Raw genomic sequence first — 20,336 nt, forward strand, 5'->3', positions numbered from 1 at the left:
CTTTGAGTCACCCATTTTGTAACTGAAAACAAATGAGATGAGAATTTCTCAAGCAAAAATACCCAGACGAAATAAGAACAAGTTTAAGGCTTAAATGAGTCTGTACAAACACAAAAGGAAAATAATGGTTCTCTCTGTCTGACCATTTTTTCTTATATTATCAACTTTTGAGTCACACAAGTTCCTGATATTTACTGTTTTATTGGAAAAGTACATTGCACAGTGTTCACAAGGAGCAGCTGAGCAATTGCCATTGTCAAAAAGGAAGCATGATACAGCAAGAGCAGCAGCATCATTTGTAGTTAAGCTATTGACTATATTGAATAGCTCCTTTTTGAATTTTGATCCTCCTGGATCTTAGCAGAAAGATACCATTTTTTTTTCGGCTGCTATAAAGTTCATGTTTAGAAACCCTGCCGAGGTGGTAAGATTATCTGGACATTCAGTGGCACTTATCCTGCTAAAAGTGCCCCCGAATATATCCAGATAAGTTACCAAGTCATAGCTACCCGGGTAATTTAGTCTAGGTAACTGATATTCAGCGCTACCTAGTCAAGGTCAAATCGTGCCCCAGGAATGACCCCATACGTCTTTTTACCCGGGTAAATTTTGTGTGGGTAATGATTTTCCTGGACTAAATGTAGCTGAAGAATGGGAGAAAATGTCCAGTCTCAGTTTGTTTGGCTAACTCGAAAAGTTAGCTAGACAGACCCTTTAAATACTAGCATCACTGTACAAGCATAGGTGAATCTATCATTGAAATAAGCATGTCTGCATCACTGATTTAAGTGCACTTTAAGAGAACACTGCAATCATCAAAACCATATTTTCTTGCTCCTGTCATTGTATGGATTTAAAGGCAATATTACCTACTCCTTAGACCAAAACCAACAGAAATGTAATTACTCATATGCCTGTAGAGTCCTTGTGATTTTCTAGAAGTTAGGTATGTTCTGGGTTTTGCAGAATTAGTAAGCAGCTCCACTCATCAAGCAGGTGAAATCCTGCATCAATATTCTTTCCAGAAGCTGAGAAGAAAGCTATTGATTTACGTGGCTTTCAAAACATATCTGTCTCTTGGTCGGATTATTATGCTGTCAAGTTTAAACAGAGTGGTCTTTTTTCAGAGAAAATAATGTTCACTTGAAGAATGTGTGGTATAAAGCTAAAATGACTCCTGAAAATATTCTGCATGCTCTTTATATTCCTCTGCCTAATACTCTGAAATTTTCTGCTGATGTTATCAGTAAAGAACCAGAACAGAGAGCCCCACAATGCTATTGAGCACCCTGCTTAAAATTATCAAATTAGATCATCTAACTCTGCTCCATGTAATAATAATAATGATCTGCAAAATTAGAAGTAAACAAACTGGAAATTAGAATGGAATGGGTGTTAACCATGCAGTTTAGATAAACTTAATTATAAAGTATCATGAGTTGATGGTTAGGTGATTTGTGTGGTCTACATTGATTTTATTGTCCTGATTAAATGTAGATTGCTTTTATGTATTTATTTTTTAATCATTTTTGTTGATTAATGTTATTTTAATTGCCGGTGGGTTTGTTATTTTGTTTTATTATATTTATTATGAATATATTGTTGTAATCCACCTAGGAGTGTAGATAGGCTGGCTAGAAATTTTTTAAATAAATTTGTTTGTCTCTAATAAATAGCAGCCAAGGCAGTTCCAACAAGGGCTTTTATCCTTCTAAAAGATTCATAATAGCTGGATCCTGATTTGGTAGTGCAAGATACACAACTAAAATCACAGTTTTATTCATTTTAGTGACATATTCAGCATCTAATAATTGTCATATTGGTAACTTAATAACAGAAATAGAATCATGAACTACCAATGCCACATCCCCTCTTTTTTTAGCCAACGTGAATTCAAAAAGACAGTGACAGACATTCTGGAGAGAAGTTGACTCCACCTGTTTCGCCCATCCAAGTTTTGGCAATAAAAACCATACTTACTGATTCCGCCAGGATAAAATCATACAGTATAGATGTTTTACCAGTTAAAGATCTCAAATGAAATAACATTATATTCCAGTGAGCTTTATGAATATGGGCATTGTCATCATGCCCCCATCTAAATTATCACTGACAGCAAGTACAGAGGGATTTAAAAATGCTGCACTTCTGATGGTATTTTGCATTGCTATAGTGGCTTCTGTCCATAACCACCCTGATTTGCTGTACCCCTTTATTATAACACATTCCAACAAAAATTAATAAGCGACATATAATAGAGAAGCAATTATATAGATGAATAGGACCTTGACAGGAGCCGTCATAAGCTATTAAAAATAAAATAAAGTGCAGGTCATAAACAAATGAATCCCACCCAATTAACCTGAACAAAAGAGAAGGAAAACTAGCAAAGATTGCCAGATTCAAAGGATCATAACACTCAGTTGTTAATTTTCTACTTGTATGTTTGAAAAGAGGAGTTGATTTTTGGAAATGTTCGTGCGCATGGCCGGGATATGCACATGGCTGGGCCATTTCTGATAAACTGTACACAGATATTTTTCAGGAAATATCTTTTGAAAATGCATACTTTTGAAAATGCAACTCTCCCCCGCCCAGCCCCCGGGAATGCCTCCACTCAGTCCAAGTAAACTCGTGTGCAAACATGACGTGCGAATAAGTTTACTTGCTGATCAGGCAAGTAGTTTTTTAAAAGACCATTCCTTTTCTTTCTGCTAGACCTGTCATTATATATGGGATTTCCCTCCTCCACAGCTGACAGAGATAGTGAACATCACACCTCTTTTATGACCTCACTCTGGGCTAAAGGGGGATATGGTCCTAATCCAATTCAGTAGTCTCTGCCTCCAACAACTGCAGACTTGTGAAGAGGATGTTAAATTCTCAGAGCTACAGTGTGGTCCCAGTCTGGTTGAATCCTTGTTGCACCTGGGACAACAGCTTGTAGGGATTGATTTTTCCCAGTAGGATCTTTCTCCCAGGCCCTATCCTGGTCAAGCTCCTGGGGGTTATTCCAGTACTTTTACGGGTCTGTAAAATTTCAAGTGAATGGTTGCTTGATACATAGGAACCTGGTAGCCTTTAAATAAAAAAAAACAAATAAATAAAACAGTGCCTGCAGAACTGTTCTCTTTCTCTGTCCCTGCACTTTCTCTCTCTCTCCCTCTCTCTCTCTCATGACGATGAAAAAAGAAAAGTGTAAGGCTTGGAAGAGCAGAAACAGGAGAAAGCTGTGTGCTCCCTGGAGCTGGTAAGTAGTGGTTGTGCCGTTTATTTCCTTGGGGGAGGAAAGTCAGAATCAGAGCTTGTTGGTGGGTTTTTTTGGGGGTTTTTTTGCTGTTTGTGTTCACAACACATAAACAGCAAAAAAAACCCCAAACAGCTGATGGTGGGCAGCTGCTGAATGTGCTTGTTCACTATGGGGAGGGGAAGCTTAACTCACCATAACTGTGCCTTGTTTTTCCTTGCTGTTTCTGGGGCATTGCAGACATGCATAAAGGAAGAAAATGCTCTGCAGACTTAAACAGCTCTCCAGCATAGTGAGCTCCTTCTGCCTAATCTGTGAAGGAGAACCAAGCAGGAAGCCTTAGGGAGATGACTGTAGTTCAGTCCCTTAAGCTAGGGAAGAGCAATTGAGAGCAGAATCAGTGATTGTACCAGGACTATTTCTGCAACTAAATAACTCCAGACCATAAGTGAAAATGAATCTTTACTCTCTTTGCAGGCATGTTAGGAGACAGCCCCAGTATGGGATCTGGGGAGGCTTATCCCCTCCAAAGGCACAAAGGGGCCATGAGGATCCCTGGCAGGGAACCTTTGCTCCAGATTTTCTTATTCACCAACCAACCTAGTTTCCTTTATATAACAATTCAACAACTTCCAAATGTCAAGGAAACCCTTATCTTGTCTTCAAAATGCCAAATTGCTACCACTGTTCATGGGTCCAGCTCCGCTTGCCCGACAATGGCCATGTTTCGGCAGCGCTCTGCCTACTTCAGGGACCACGGGAAAAAACCTCTATTGTGTCCGTGATACGGGTCCACCGTTAGAAAAGCACATGGATTTATTTTCGCATGTAAAGTCTTTGAAGTAAGCGGCGCCTTCATGTGTTAACACAGTCATTGTTGGGCAAGTGGAGCTGGACCCATGAACAGCGGTAGCAATTTGGCATTTTGAAGACAAGATAAGTACCCAATAAAGGACAATGATAAGCGAATGGTGGGTCAGACCGCATACCGGGAAAACAAAAGCACAGACAATTGAATAAAAATTGCAAAATTGAAATTTAAGAAGAAAATTGTTGAATAAGGAAATTAAAGGATAAAATACGGGAGCTATTTAAACAGGCCAGCTACAGAGTGGTTGGTCCATTAATAGCAACCGCACACAAATCAGATTTTCTTATAGCAATGCACAAAGCCTATCTAGCCATGCAGGGTCCTACACATCCTAGTACTTGTGAGGCCCTAATGGATGACATTTGCCCAGGGGCAGCGGCCAAGAGACCAAGGGAAAACCCAGATCCTCCTTCAAGGGAGCATTTAAGCTCTCATGCTTCCAGGATAGCATCATGGTCTAGGGGAGATTCACCTGGGGCTCCCCAAAGGATTCTCAGGAGGGGGAGTTTAAATCTTGAAGTTAGAAGAGCTGGCCAAAGGAAGTTACCAAAGGCATTCCCCTTACACAGTGGGGTAGATTTTAAGAAAGTGCGCCTTCGCGTACTTTTGTTGGCGCACCAGGCGCAAACAAAAGTTCGCTTGATTTTAGTAGATACGCGCATATCAGCTAAAATCCAGGATCGGCGCGCGCAAGGCTGCCAATGTCGTGTAGCCGGCGCGCACCGAGCCACGCAGCCTGCCGCCATTCCCTCCAAGGCCGCTCCGAAATCGGAGCGGCCTCGGAGGGAACTCGCTTTCGCCCTCCCCTCACCTTCCCCTCCCTTCCTCTATCTAACCCACCCCCCCGGCCCTATCTAGACCCCCCCCTACCTTTGTCGGGGGATTTACGCCTCCCGGAGGGAGAAGTAAATCCCCGCACGCCAGCGGGCCGCTAGCGCGCCGAGACGCGACCTGGGGGCGGTTCCGGAGGGCGCGGCCCGCCCCCGAAACGCCGCATCCCACCCCAAAACGCCACGCCGATCCGACACGCCCCCCTTGAAAAACCCCGGGACTTACGCGAGTCCCGGGGCTCTGCGCGCACCGGTAGGCCTATGGAACATAGGCGCACCGGCGCGCAAGGCCCTGCTCGCGTAACTTTTAAAATCCGCCCCACTGATCTTAGGCATATGGTCTTTACTGAATGGGATTTCCCACAGGGGAGAGAGTAGGGAGGACTAAAGGTGGGAAGTGTTTAAAGTAATATCTAACCTCTGCCTCTGAGGTAGAGGAATAGTTACCTCAGAATCCATGAGTCAATGATGTGGTGTCAGCACCACCATTTCAATAAAAAGGGATTCATCATAGGAAAATAGAGGCAGCTCTTAAATAGGTCTTTACAACAAATGTAATGGTCCTGCAAGCCTCCATTTGCAGAGTCTGTCTAGCCCGAGCTGCACTGCATTGGGTCCAACAGCTCCCAGACAGCCTTGAGTCTTCCTATCTGGAATCAGCCTTAACATTCATGGCTGGCAATATGTACGACCTGGAGAATATCCTCCAGGGCTCTGGCCTTGAGGATAGTGTCCAGGAAGCTTTTATGGCTGCTCAGTTGGGTGGCAAACTCAGCATCAAAGTCTTGTATGTGTAAATTGCTTTTCAGGGGCATTCTTTTCTTCAGAGAAGAACTAGAAAAGCTAGTGAATGATTTTAGAGAAGCGAAATCCCAAAGGCTTCATGAAGATATAAACTGCAAAGGATCACGGAGACTCATATCTCAATGTTTTGAGACTGGTGCAGGTATAAACTGTAAGGCAGGCCCCATCAGAAACATGAAGCTGTAGCCAGTCCTTTTTTGGAGCAAGGAGAATGAAGGTAGAGCTGCCTGCAGCAACAGGTGGCAGCTGTTCGGTCCAATGAATCTCAGTGGGTCCCCTTGGAGGTAATCCCAGTAGGGGGTTGCTTGATGAAATACTACTCAAAGTGGATCTGAATCACCTCAGACCAATGGGTCTTGGACATCATGTGAAGGGGCTATGTTCCTTAGTGCAAAATGTGGTCCCAGAAGTCTTTGTGGTCTCCCCTTCTGCCTCCCCTCTCAAAAGAGAGGCAGACACTATCAAAATTACAGAACCTATAAGCAATTGTCCCAGTTCCCCAACAAGAGAGGGATCATGGCCTTACTCAATATATTTTGTGGCTGCAAAAAAAGATGAATCATTCCACCCAGTGCTAGACCTAAAAGGAGTCAGATACCTACATGTCCCTCATTTCCAGATGGAACATATCTAGCATCCCTGGACTTAGCGGAAACTTGCTTTCTTATTCCCATCCTGATGTCTCATTATGACCTATTAAGGTTCTGCATATTGGGTAAGCATTTTCAATTCTAAGTCATGCCTTTTGGTCTAGCAACAGCCCCCAGAATGTTCACCAAGGTCATAGTGGTGGCAGCAGCCCTACATATGCAGGGCATTGTGGTTCACCCATATCTAGAAGATTGGCTTATAAGAGTCAAGTCTGCTCAGGAGAACTATCAGACCACTGAAACAGTACTCCACCTTCTTCAGTATTTAGGCTGAGTAATGAATTTCTCAAAGAGCAGTTTAGAAAAGTCACAGACACTAGAATTCCTAGGGGCCTTCTTTGACACAAAGAAAAGGTGAATATTTTTTTACATCGGCCCAAAAGTCCAAACTAATAGACCAAGTGCTAGTTTCTCACCCAGAATATTGGACTACTTCCATCTTCTAGGCTTTGTGGCATCAATGCTGGATCTCATCCCATGGGCAAGGGTTCACATGCAAGCCCTCTAGCAGGGTATACTGTTACACTGGTCATCTACCTCTCAGAACTAACATCATCAGCTTTGGGCTCCCTCAAGGATAAAGAGCAGCATGAACTGGTGGGTTTAACCCGCAGATCTACAGAAAGGGATGATCATAGAATCTCCAGTTGGGCAGTGCTCACAATGGATGCCAGACTAAAGGGATGGGGTACACTTTGCCAGGGCCAGTTAGCCCAAAGGCACTGGTCAAGAGATGAGATATCTCATTCAATAAACATGTTAGAAACCAGACCCATAAGGCTGGTTCTGCAATGCTTCCTCCGGTTAGTAAGGGGGAAAGCAGTCAGGGTTTTCTCAGACAATGCCACAGCAGTTGCATATGTCAACAGGCAAGGGAAAATTGCAGCCCCTCGCTAGGGCAGGAAGCAATTTGGCTGCTCGAATGGGCAGAAGAACATCTTCTCTGCCTCTCAGCAGCCTATATAGCATGGAAGAAGAACAAGCAAGCCAAATATTTCATCAAGAACAGGCTGGACCCAGGAGAATAAGCACAGAGTCCAAAAGCATTTCAGATAATAGTGAGTCGATGGGTTCCCCCATACACGGACCTTATGGCAACACTTGAGAATGCCAAAACCAACACTTTTCAGTAGCAGTGGAGAGCCAGGGTCCAGAGGCAGAGATGCATTGTATGTCTTCCAACTGTGGCTTCTTGTAGGCTGGGCAATAAAGAATGTGGAGATCCATCTGTTCCTGGTCATTCTAGTGGCCCCAGATTGGCTGAGGAGGCCCTGTACATGGATCTGATTAGACTTCTGGACAGAGCCCTGTTGATTTTGTAAAAAATGCAGGGTCTTCTCTGGCAAGGTCAAATGCCAATGGAAGACCCATCTCCATTCTCTCCTATGGCTTGGACTTTGAAAGGGAGCACCTGCAAAAAAGTGGTTATTTGGCATCAGTAATTTCAACTATGTTAAAGGCATGGAAGTTTTCTATTGTCATGAGCAGGGAGGCTGGATTCAGGTAGTCCCCCAACAGGAGCAGTATAGAATTTTAGGACAGAGCAGGACAAGGTCTTCTGCCTGGTCATCCCCCTCCCCCTTGGTTTAAGCCTGCAGATTCTGGGGGCTGGCAGGACTTTCCTGGCATTGTTCATGATAGCAGATGAGCAGGACTGGAACTGGAGACAGGCAGGAGCTGGAGATGAGGATTAGAACTGGAGGGAAGGCCTGGACTGGAACTGGAGTTAGGCAAGAGCTAGAGTCAGGCAGGGGCTGAGGACATGGGCTGGAATTGGAGATAGGGACTGGACCTGGAGGCAAGGCAGTAGAGGGAGACAAGGGCTGGAACTTAAGCCAACAGGGAACACTGGACAAGACAAGACTCGATCTGAAGAGGACAAGACTAGACTTGAACAGGACATAGGAACAGGGCAAGGAAAATACAAGCACCGGTAACCCGGAACTAAAGCACAGCAAGATGCATATAAGACAAAACAAGGAGTCAACAAAGAGGTCTAAACAGGCCACAAGGCAGGGCAAAATGGCTAAGGAGACCACAGGAGAAGGGCAGAAGTCTGAGGAGGCCACAGGACTTTGTAGGAAGGCCACAAGACATGGCAGGAAGTCCAAGGAGGCCACAAGACAAGGCAAGAAGGCCAAGGAAGCCACAAAGCAAGGCAAAACTAAAAAGCCACAGGGCCATGCAGAAGTAAGGCAAAACAAGGTGGGTCAGTGCAGGGAGCCAAGGTGACTCGATGAAGAGGCACCAAGTTGTGGGAGAGGCTGGGCTAAATAAGGTTGGCCTTGCTGCATCATGGAACCATCAAGTAGGTGACTAGAGTGGGAGAAAGTGTGGATCAGTGAGGACCTCCGCTGGCGGTGGGGCTTTCTAGCAGCCAGAATCATTACACCTATGTTAGAGTTGGAGAATTTTTGAGGATTTCTGCTACAAGTACAACCATTCTCCTTGTGAAGAAGACATCCCACAGATTCTAGATTTCTTGCAAATAGGCCTGAACAAGGGGGAGTAGATTCTCAAAGGGTTATGCACGTAATATACGTGCGTAACCCCTGAAAACCTACCCCTGCGCGCGCCGAGACTATTTTGCATAGGCTCGGCGGCGCACGCAAGCCCACGTATGTCCCGGGGCTTTCAAAAATGGGCGGGCCTGGGGTGGGGCGGCTGTCCGGGGGCATTCCCGAGTCCTCTGGCACAGCAGTCGTGCTGTAGCACACAAGTTACGCTTGCCAGAGGCAGGCGTAACTCGGCGAAACAAGGTGGGGGGGGGATTTAGGTAGGGCTGGGGGGTGGGATAGGGGAAGGGAGGGAAAGATGGGTGGAGGTGAAAAACAGTTCCCTCCGAGGCCGCTCCGATTTCGGAGCGGCCTCGGAGGGAACGGGGAAAGCCATCGGGGCTCCCCTAGGGCTTGGCGCGCGCAAGGTGCACAAGTGTGCACCCCCTTGCACGCGCCGACCCCGGATTTTATAACATGCGCGCGGTAGCGTGCACATGTTATAAAATCGGGTGTACATTTGTGCGTGCCGGGTAGGGCACACAAATGTACCCCGCGCGCGTAACATTAAAAATCTGCCCCGGGATTGGCACTTGGTTTCTTGAAGATCCAAGTAGCAGCATCACATGCTATAGGGGGTAAAATTAAAGGTATCCAGAAGCTGCACATCCAGACATAAGAGCATTTCCTGAAAGGGATAAAACGCATTATATTGCCATTCTGCCCAGGTATACCCTAGTGGGATCTCAACTTGGTGCTAAGGGTCTAATAAAACAGGCATCCATTAAGGGCTTATCTCTGAAAACTTTATTCTTCGTAGCAATATGCTTGGCTAAACACAGCTCAGAGCTGCAGGCCCTGTCCTGCAGAGATCCTTATCTAGTAATTTCACAAGATTCAGTTGCCTTTCACCTGGTCCCACCTTTCCTGCCCAAGGTAGTATCTATATTTCATGTGAACCAATCGGTATCCTTTCCAGCCTTCAGCAATAGTAACTGTCGGGGAAAAGATAAGAGCCTACAACTGTTAGGTGTACGTCAGATTCTCTTGAGATATCTGAAAGTAACAAATGTTTTTAGGAAAACAGAATTGTTAGTGTTGTTTGGTGATACCCAGAAAGGGGAGGCAGCCTCCAAGACCACCACAGCTAGATGGATCAAGGAGGCAGTCTCATCAGCCTAACTACTGTCAGTGAAACAGTCCCTGATAGAGCTCGGGGCTCACTCTACAAGGGTGTAAGCATCATCCTGGGAAGAGGCAGCTTCAGTATCTCTGGAGGAAATTTACAAGGCTGCTATCTGGTCTTCATTGCACTCTTTTCATAAACTTTAGTCTGGACCTACAGGCCAAGGTAGATGCTGCCTTTGGGACAGGAATTAAGACAGCCCTGTCTTCTTCTCACTGTAGGAAGGAGTACTAATGACTGGTCTAGCAGGAAGAAAAGGAAGGTTAGATTATTATTACCTGATAATTTTCTTTCCTTGAGTCATGCTAGACCAATCCAGAACACAGGATTAAGTAGGGTATGATCATAAAACACACTCTTATTTTCTATGGGTGTTTGTTCTCTCTTTTGGTGATTGATCCGAGTGAGAAAAGTGGGACTATCATTTGGGCCCTATGACATTACAAAAATAAAAAATGGGGATAATACGGGAGTATTCACAGTGCTCTGGCAGTAGGCTACTGAGGACTAGGACCACACTCCCCTTATAGCCAGAGTGAGGTCATAAAAGGTGTGACCTCTGTCTCCATCAACTGTGGAGGAGGGAAATCCCATACATAACGGTCTAACAGACCTCAAGGATAGAAAATTATCAGGTAAGAATAATTTAACCTTGCTGCTCGTAAAATACTGTTTTACCTGCAGAAGTCCCTAAGAAAATTATTCTCCCTATTTTTATATTGGTTAATTATATGCTTTGTAATATTTTATTTGTGTTACATGGGGTTATGTATTCATAGGTTGTAGTTCACAATCTTTACTGTATTAGAGATTGACTTTATTTAATTTATATGATATAACCCATTCTGAGCAACCTTTTTAGAAGATCAGATTCAGTTTAAAACAATAATTTAATCTGACAGTTTTCCATAAATCATTGGAAGGAATATAGAAAAGGAATTTCAAGGACTAGAGATCATGAGATGAAGTTGGAGGAAGGAAGATCCAAAGGAAACATGAGTAAATACTGCTTTTCATTGAGAGGATGGTAGATATCTGGAGTATTGTACAACAGAAGTGGTAGACACAAGCACTATAACAGAGTTCAAGCACACTTAAATCAGATGTAGAGGGTAGTGATTGGAACAAGGTTGGGAGTTTTCACTATTGTAACTGACTCACCTTTGACTCCCACAAGAGCACAAAGGAGAAGGAAACTCAACTTAGTGACACTGGAGGTCATGGGTTGGCCTGATTGCTACCAGCAAGCAACAACTCTCCAGGAACCAACCAGACTGGACAGGAATAACTGAGTAGACTGGATGGGCAATTTGTTCTTAATTTCTGTCACTATTTCCTATGTGATTACTGTATGTAAGAGGTCATAATAGGCATGCCTTGATATTGTGATGTCATAGTGAATCAAATAAAGCTTCCACCAGGCTCAGGCAGCTCATGAACACTTGCAAATATAACAGGAAAATAAAATTAAAGTAAATAGACGTGGTGCAGCCGCAGCAACTGTGGAGAGCCCAACAGTCGTGCTGGTTGAGCTTCTCACTTACTCCCTGTAATTGCGGGCAAAAACTCTGGTCCTCAGAACTTGTGAGTACACATGGATTATAGTAATAGGTACCTTTCCATCCACCATTGATTTTAGTTGAACCATTCCAGGTGGAGTATAGAGCATAACTGTGAGACATCATTTGCCATTGTTGATGCCTTTGTGGTGCTTCTGACTATTGAACAGCCAATGTACAAAGGATTTCTTTGTGAGATATTTCCAGCTGGTCATGCTGGACATTCTCAATGGTCTGCAGCATATACATGATATGCGTATTTTTCATATTCATTGCATATGAGGTTTAAAATCTTAATAGATGGAATAATCCCAGTAATATTTAGGATCACACTGAGGATGTGACACCAGGGACTTGTGCCTAGGAGGAAAGGGTTAGGATAGCCATTGTAGTTGGTGATTCAATCATTAGGAAAGTAGATTACTGGTGGGTTGCCAGGTGTGAGGATGACTTGGTAACTTGCCTGCCTGGTGCGAAGGTAGGGGATCTCATACACCATCTAGATAGGATTTTAGAGAGTGCTGGGGATACATGTTGTGATACATGTGGGTACCAATGATATAATAGGAAGGCACAGGAGGGAGATTCTGGAAATTTAATTTAGGTTGTTAGGTAGGAAATTGAAATCCATAAGCTCCAGGGATGCATTCTCAGAGATGCTCCTTTTTCCACTAGCAGGACCCCATGTTACGAATGTGGACCCTTGGGCCGGTCGGAACAGGGGATGGAGCGCTGTGGAGGGCCACAGCAAGCGTCCCGACCGGGAGGCGGCTCGACGGACTTGAGGAAGGCTTGGGCACTGGAACAAGGTGGAGTCCTATGCGACTAGTCCTCAGAGGAATGCAGGATCTGGTGCAAGGGGTTACCGTAGTGGAGCCACTAAGCAATAGAGATCGTAATGCAATCAAATTTGACATAATTACTGGAGGGAGGACATTAAGTAAGGTTAAAGGCTAAGGTTAAATGTTTGCATGAGGCATGGACATTATTTAAACGTACCGTTTTGGAAGCCCAAATAAAATGTATTACATGCATTGAAAGGGTAAAAGTAAGCCCAAATGACTACCAGCATGGTTTAATGATAAGATAAAAGAGGCGGTTAAAGCTAAAATTGTTAAAAATAAATAAATAAGGAAAGCAGACCAAAATGAAAATATACAAGAGCATAATCACTGGTAAGTTAGATATAAAACAGGATTAAAATATTACAAAAGAATATTTGAAAAGAACCTTTCCAGTGAAGCAAAAACTAATAGTACATTCAAAGCAAAAAGCCTATGAGGGTGACATTTGGGCTGCTAGATGACAGAGGGGCAAAAGGGGTGTTCAGGGAGGACAAGGAAATAGCAGAAAACTGAATGAAGTCTTTCTCTTGGTCTTTACTGAGGAGGATGTTGGGAAGATACCCATACCAGAAACATTCATAATAGTGGAAATTCTGATCAAATATTTATGAAAATGGAGAATGTAATAGATCAGATTGACAAACTAAAGAGTATCAAATCACCAGGTCTGGATGACATCTATCCCAGAGTTATAAAAGAACTAAAATATGAAATTGCTAACTTACTACTATTAATCTTTAACCTATCATTTAAAACAGCCAGAATACCTGAAGAGTGGAAGGTGACCTATGTGAAGCTGATTTTTTATAAAGGGCTCCAGGGGTGAGCCAGGAAGCTATAGACTAGTGGGCCTAATGTCCATGCCATGCAAAATGGTAGAAGTCATTCTTAAAAACAAAATCTCTAGCCATATAGGTAGACATGGCTTAATGGAGAAGAGTCAGCATGACATTAGGAAAGGACCAGTCTTAACCTACCAAAATTTTTAAGATTTTTTTTAAAGTGTAAATAAACATGTAGAGAAAGCTGAGTCTGTTGATTATAGTGTGTTTGGATTTTAAGAAGGCATTTGACAAAATTCCCCATGAGACTCAGGAAAATAAAAAGTCATGAGATAGGAGGCAATGGCCTGTTGTGAATTGGCAACTGATTAAAAGACAGGAAAGAGAAGGTAGGCCTAAATGGTCATCTTTCCAAATGGAGAAAGGTCACTAGTGGAGTACCAAGGGGATCACTACTGGGACCTGTTTTGTTTAACATATTCCTAAATGATCTGGAAAAAGGAACAGCAAGTGAAGTGATCAGAGATGCAGATAGCATGAAATTATTCAAAGTTGTTAATATAGTAGTGGATTGTGAGATACTACAGAGGGAACTTGTAAGACCAGTATACAGGCAATTGATTATCAGATGAAATTTAATGTGGGCGAGTACAAAATGCTGGGGTTTTTTTTTATTGAAAGTTACCACCCAGGAAAAGGACCTTGGAGTCCTTGTGAATAATGTGTTGAAATTCTCATCTCAGTGAGTGGCTCAGTGAGAGAGTCATAAAAGCAAATAGAATTGATCCAAAAAGGAATGGATAATAAAATGGAAAATATCATATTGCCTTTGCATGGAGCAATGGTGAGACTATATCTTGAATATTGTGTGCAATTTTGGTCGTCCCCATCTCAACAATGTCAGCAGAACTAGAAAAGATGCAGAGGAGGGCGCCAAAAATGATAAAGGGGGTGGAAATGTTCTCCTATGATGTGAGGCTACGCAACCTAGAGATCATCAGCTTGGAAAAGAGACAGTTGAGGGGAGGACACGATAACAATTTATAAAATCATGAGTGTGGTGGAACATGCACATAAAGGATGGTTATTTACCCTTTCAAAATATACTAAAACAAGGGGACACTCCACTAAACTTAGCCACCAGCAAATTTAAACAAATCATAGAAAGTGCTTTTCACTTAGCGCAAAATTAAACCATGGAATCTATTGTCAGAGGGATCTGGTCAAGGCAACTAGCATTGCAGAGTTTAAAAAAAGGTTTGGACAAGTTCTTACAGGAAATGTCCAGGTAGACTAAAGAAAGCTATTGCTTTCCCTGGATGTGAGTAACAGGAAATAGATCTACTCTATGGGGTCTGCCAGATACTTGTGACCTGGATTGGCCACTGTCAGAGAGAGGATGCTGAGCTCGATGGACCTTGGTCTGATCCAGCATGGCATTTCTTATGTTCCTAAAAAGTATGTGTCCCAAGTATTGCAAGAGCTGGCTTGCTTGTTTTATGTCTACCTATTATTTTCAATCAATTGAAGATCTACTGTTTGCTGCTTTGACAGAAGTAAAGTTGGCTATCATGAAGAAAAGAGCCCTCTCATTAGCTTGCCCTGTTCTCTGGAATCAGATTCCAGTGGAGGCATGCTTGCAGGATAGCCTTTTGTCACTTAAGAAAGCGATCAAGTTTTGGCTGTTTCAACAGGCCTTTTTTTGTTAGTAAGAATACTAATTTTTATTCTTTAGCTCATCCTGCTTTGATTAACAGCTGTTACTCAGGCTTTGCCTATTTTGTTGAATTTCTGCATGGGTTCTAATTTGTCTCTGAGAATTGTAAGTTTAAACAACCATCCCATAGTCATATTTTTTAATTTGACAGTGTTAAGGATCAGTGGATAAATCACTGCTTTTTTTTTTTTCTAAAGGTCTTACTTGCTCTGTTTTGAATTTGTCTTTTTGATTTATCATTGCTATTTGGATTCCTGATTTTTTTTCTGCATTTTCAAATCTATGTTTTATGGAGTGATCTTACATTATTTTTACTAATGGATTGTTGAACTGATATTTTTATTGTTATTTCATTCTTTGATGTAATTATGTTTTAATGTTTGATTTTGTAATGTCTATAATGAGATTCGCTTTGGCCATTTGAAAATGGTAAGGCAAAAAAAATAAAACAATGGAGGTACATTTCTGTGCTGCTACCTTTTTCTTTTGGTACTTGCACCAAATGTTAGAAGGTTGATGAATTACGCTATTTTGGCTTTTTTTGGAAGCTTTTGGTGGATGATCAATTCTTTGGTGAGGAGAGTTGTGGTAAGGTCATTACATTTTAAATTTAATAGATGATTTTCTAGGCGGTGGTGAATTGGGGAATATGAGTAATGGTTGTGGGTTTAGGGGTGAGAGTTGTGTGGATGGGGGAGAGGAAGTTGGTGGGTTGGGTGGAGTGCTTTTTATTTAGGATGTTTCTTGTATACTTTTTTTGTGTGTTAGCAGATTGAATGCTGCGTAACTTGCTCTGGGTTGAAAGGGTGGGCTGAGAAATCAAGTCTAACTGATAAAGCACTCATCAACAGTTAATATTTTTTTAAAGAGGTTTGTGCGTGTAAAAATGGCATATATGCATGTGTGTGTGTGATGTTCACAGGAATCTAGGATTTTCCAAAGGGGTCATGTATACTTATACCCTTGCCTTTGCATGTAAAAGTATGCACAAACAAAATGGGAGTGTATGGAACATGTCAGAGTGTGATTTGCAAGTTCACGCACACTTTCCTATTTTATAAACCATGTACGCACGAACGTCATCAAGAGTGCACAGACATTTTTACACCAGCTATTTAGCGTGCCAAATTCAGACTTCTTTTGTCTTTTTTTGACCTTGTGTTTGGCGGGCTGGCTTCTACTATTACTTACACTGCAGCAGGCTGAGATGAGAGGGAAGAGGGGTGGGTAGGAAAACTGGAACACTGTTATTCTTGCACAGCAGTGTATATGTAAATATGTTTTGTTGGGTTTGTTCTGCCTGATACAAGGTTTACTTGTATTCTTTTGGGGCATCTATCAGTGATTGGCATAGCATTTCAGAGAGGGTGTGTGTGTGTATGTGTGATGACTGGCGCAGACTGGGAAGGGTGAGTGTGTATCACTGGGTCAGACTTGGAGAGTTAATGGCTGGAGAAATAAAGTCCAAAATGAGTTTAATAAACCTATGGATACTCATGGCACAATGGATGTGGAGAGAGAGAAAATGGAGAAGTTCCCCTTATAGAGAGTGTATAGTATCAGGGCATAGTTTTTGGATATGTCAGAATAGCAGGTCATGTGCAGATTCAGGTTCAACAAGGAAATCATACAATATCTTTGCCAGAAATTAGAGCTATACTTGTGCCTTTCTACCGAGGTTGTGGGTTAGCCAAGCACCCATTGGTCAATAGACAGACTCACTCTTTCCTCCCAGCTGATCAAAGGTTCCAACCAGCAGAGAATCCTTTGCTGGCGCAAAGCCTTCAAATTTGGAGGGCTGAGTCTATGAACAGGACTGTGCTGGACTGGTTTCTCCTTCCCCGGTAAGGAAAATCACATTTTGAAGTTCCTTGGTTGTTTTTCCTACAGGAGATTTATATTGTGCTTTGTTTCTTCATTAAACTTCATATCACGTATAGTTCTTGTATTGCAATAATTAAATCCCTGACAGAATCATGGCTGGAATAAGCCAGTCAGCCACCTCCATATGTATTGATCAGTTTCTGGCAGCATTTCTCAGGAAAACGCATCACTATATATCTTTCCCTCAAAGAAGGCAGCAACAGCAACAAACTGTGACTGATTTCTATCAAATTGCACACTTTCACTCTGTTCTGGGGGCTATTGATTGCACTCACATTCTATAAGAGCATTAGCCTGCTGTTAAGTTCACTTAGAGGTAGATCTTCAAACAATATGCGAGCGCGTACTTTTGTTCGCGCAGCAGGTGCGAACAAAAGTACGCTGGATTTTATAAGATACGCGCGTATCTTATAAAATCCGGGGTCGGCACGCGCAAGGCTGCGCAAAATCGGCAGCCTGCCTCCGTTCCCTCCGAGGCCGCTCCGATTTCGGAGCGGCCTCGGAGAGAACTTTCCTTCGCCCTCCCCCCATCCCCCCAGCCCTATCTAAACCCCCCCTTACCTTTGTTGGCAAAGTTACGCCTGCCGGCCAGCAGCCCCACTCCATCCTCCAGTCCCGGGGGCTGGTCCGGAGGCCTCGACCACGCCCCCGGGCTGGCGCCACGCCCCCGAAATGCCGTGTCGTTTCGGGAACGCCCGGACATGCCCCCTCCCGCCCCTTTTCGAAAGCCCCGGGACTTACGCGCGCCGGCGGCCTATGCAAAATAGGCGCGCGAGGGCCCTGCGCGCGTAAATCCGGAAGGATTTACGCGTGCAGGCCTTTTAAAAGCCGCCCCTTAGAGAATAGCCACTGCCATTAGCAATGGTAACATGGAATAGACTTAGTTTTTGGGTACTTGCCAGGTTCTTATGGCCTGGATTGGCCACTGTTGGAAACAGGATGCTGGGCTTGATGGACCCTTGGTCTGACCCAGTATGGCATTTTCTTATGTTCTTATTCCTTTGAGATTCGCTGTATGACCTGATTTGAGTCTTGTCAAAACAAGTGGCCACTTCAGTTGTGGTGAGGCATTTGTTATGGCTGAGGAATTGGGAGACAGATTCAGCCTCAAAAGCGAAGTTAAATTGATTGCCCTTTAGGGGACAACTCCTGTTTGGGGAAGATTTAGTTAAGCTAGTGAAGGAACTGGAAGAGTCAAGACCACAAAGAATCCCGAAAGATGGTAGGAGTGCAGTCTGATGTAATTTTACCTGAGTATACCTGACAGAGGCAAGGCAGAATAGACAAGGCAGACCTCAGAGTGGCTGGAAACCCAAACCACTAGGAAACCCAGCCTACTGACTTTATACAGAGATTGCATGAGGAGAGGTCCCATATAGCAAAAAACAAGTGGGTACTAGAGCATATTTCCTGCAGTTAAAAGCCCCGATAAGAGAGATTTTCACAAGATCCCCGTACAAAACAGCAATAAAGGCAGCCAATCAGAAGACAATGCACAGGCTACTCCAAATTGAGGCAATTGTGCCAGTTCCATGCAAAGAAGAGTGAAGAGGCAGATACTCAATTTATTTCATAGCTCCAAAAAGAGGAAGGGACATTTCAGCTAGTATTGGACCTGAAAGGAATAATCAAATCTTTGGAGATACCACATTTTCAGATGGAGTCTCTAAGAACAATACTTGCAGCAATACGGAAAGGGGAATTTCTTTCGTCACTGGATTTAACAGAAGTGTATCTGCATATGCCCATCAGAAGGGAGCATCCATGCTTCCTAAGGGTCATGATAGGTCGACAACATTTCCAGTTCAAGGCAATGCCGTTTGGGCTAACTATGGCTCCCAGAACCTTTACAAAGGTTATGATAGTGGTGGCAGCCTTCCTGTGCAAGGAATTGATCTGTTCACTTCAGGAAGAAGTCCTAGCTACACAAAGGGTGCTGCAGATACTAGAACAACTAAGATGGGTAGTGAACAGAGCTAAGAGCTGCTTACAGCCCTCCCAATAATTAGTGTACTTGGGGGCCAGATTCGATAACATTCAGGGCAAGTTTTCTTTATAAACCAAACGATAAACAGGCTGCAACAGCAAGTCAGGGCAATTTTGAAAGCACAAGCTCTGACAGCCTGGACATATTTTCAGCTCCTCAGTTTGATGGCAGCAGCCATAGAGGTGGTAGCATGGGCAAGAACACATAAGCACCCACTTCAGGAGTCTCTGTATCCAATAGTATGCACAGAGTCAGCAGTACCAAGAATTTTACCACTCACCGTAAAATCCAGGAGAAGACTAGAATCTCCATGAACAAGCAGGATGGCAGTCCTCACACATGGTTGACATCATCTGATGGAGCCCGGCACAGAAAATAATTTTGACTGAGCCTCACTAAACATGTCCATGCATACATTATGCCACTGGGCCACACGGGATCCCTTCAGTCTTTCTGTTTCTGTGGAGCCCGGTGGTCTTGTTTTTTTTCTATAAGCCTCTTCTCTGGATTTTTTGTGTGTGCCTAGCAGAGTCATTGTTAGGAGGCACCAATCACACTGCAGCCACAAGGGTCCACTTTCTCCATCAGTGTTACATCCCCTTTCTGTAAAAGGGGGAGTGGCTTTGCTCTCTTGCTCTAAACGATGCCTACACTAATATAAATATCTTATAACAGTGCTCAGTAGCCTGGTTGAAAGGCAGCTAAACTGCGGGAGTGGGAGTGCAGCTGTATATTCTGTCCTTTAACACCCTCCCCTATCCCTACATTCTCACCTGTAATCCTGTCAGCTATACTGTCCATTGCTCTTGAACTTCAAACTTTTCTTTCCCTCATCCTGCCATTTCCACTAAACCTTGCTCCATCTCATCCTTTTTGCTTTCAGCACACCTCTGTATTCTTCTGCTCCTCCTCCTACTTTCAGCTGGTGATATAAATCCCAATCCTTGCCCTTCAAGACAATTTTCACCCCATCATCCCATATCAAGCCACAATCCCTCCGATCTTATCACTATTCCCCTTCTCCCTCCCTCTTCTCTTCCTTTCTTGTGCTCCTTGTGGAATGTGAACTCTATCTCCAAGAGGTTTGCCTTTATTCATGACCTTTTTATCTCTTGTTCTCTTCATCATCTTGCCTTAATGGAGACCTAGCTTTCCCCTGACACTGCTTCAGTTGCTGCTCTCTGTCATGGTGGTTATCTCTTCTCCTACATACCTCGCCCAGCAGTGGTGGTGATGGACTGCTGCTCTCCCCCTCATGTAGATGTCAACACCTTCTTCCACCTCAGTCCCATTCTTTTTCTTCCTTTGAGGCCCATTCCATCCATATATTCTCTCCACTACTTCTCTGAGTAGCAGTCATCTATAGACCCCTTGACAAATCTCCCTCTTCCTTTCTCACTGACTTTGATTCCTGGCTTACCTTCTTCATTGATCCATCTTCCCCTTCCCTTATCCTTGGGGATTTTAACCTCCATGTTG

The 20,336-nt window shown here is 43.5% G+C and overlaps 1 protein-coding gene across 6 annotated transcripts in view; it reads left to right on the forward strand.

Moving 5' to 3' along the window:
* Positions 1-20,336, forward strand: part of VSNL1 (visinin like 1) — a 403,254-nt gene that overhangs the window by 29,315 nt on the left and 353,603 nt on the right. Inside the window, exon 1 of one of the 6 annotated variants that reach the window (XM_029595944.1) lies at positions 3,193-3,250. The exons of 3 other annotated variants lie outside the window; for them this stretch is intronic. The gene's annotated coding sequence lies outside the window, so the exon portion shown is untranslated. Of the gene's footprint in view, positions 1-3,192; positions 3,251-11,529; positions 11,668-20,336 lie in introns of those variants that run through there. 2 more of the 6 variants (XM_029595945.1, XM_029595948.1) reach the window with 2 other exon arrangements.

This window comes from Rhinatrema bivittatum, chromosome 3 (assembly GCF_901001135.1).
Source record: "Rhinatrema bivittatum chromosome 3, aRhiBiv1.1, whole genome shotgun sequence".
Taxonomy (NCBI): domain Eukaryota; kingdom Metazoa; phylum Chordata; class Amphibia; order Gymnophiona; family Rhinatrematidae; genus Rhinatrema; species Rhinatrema bivittatum.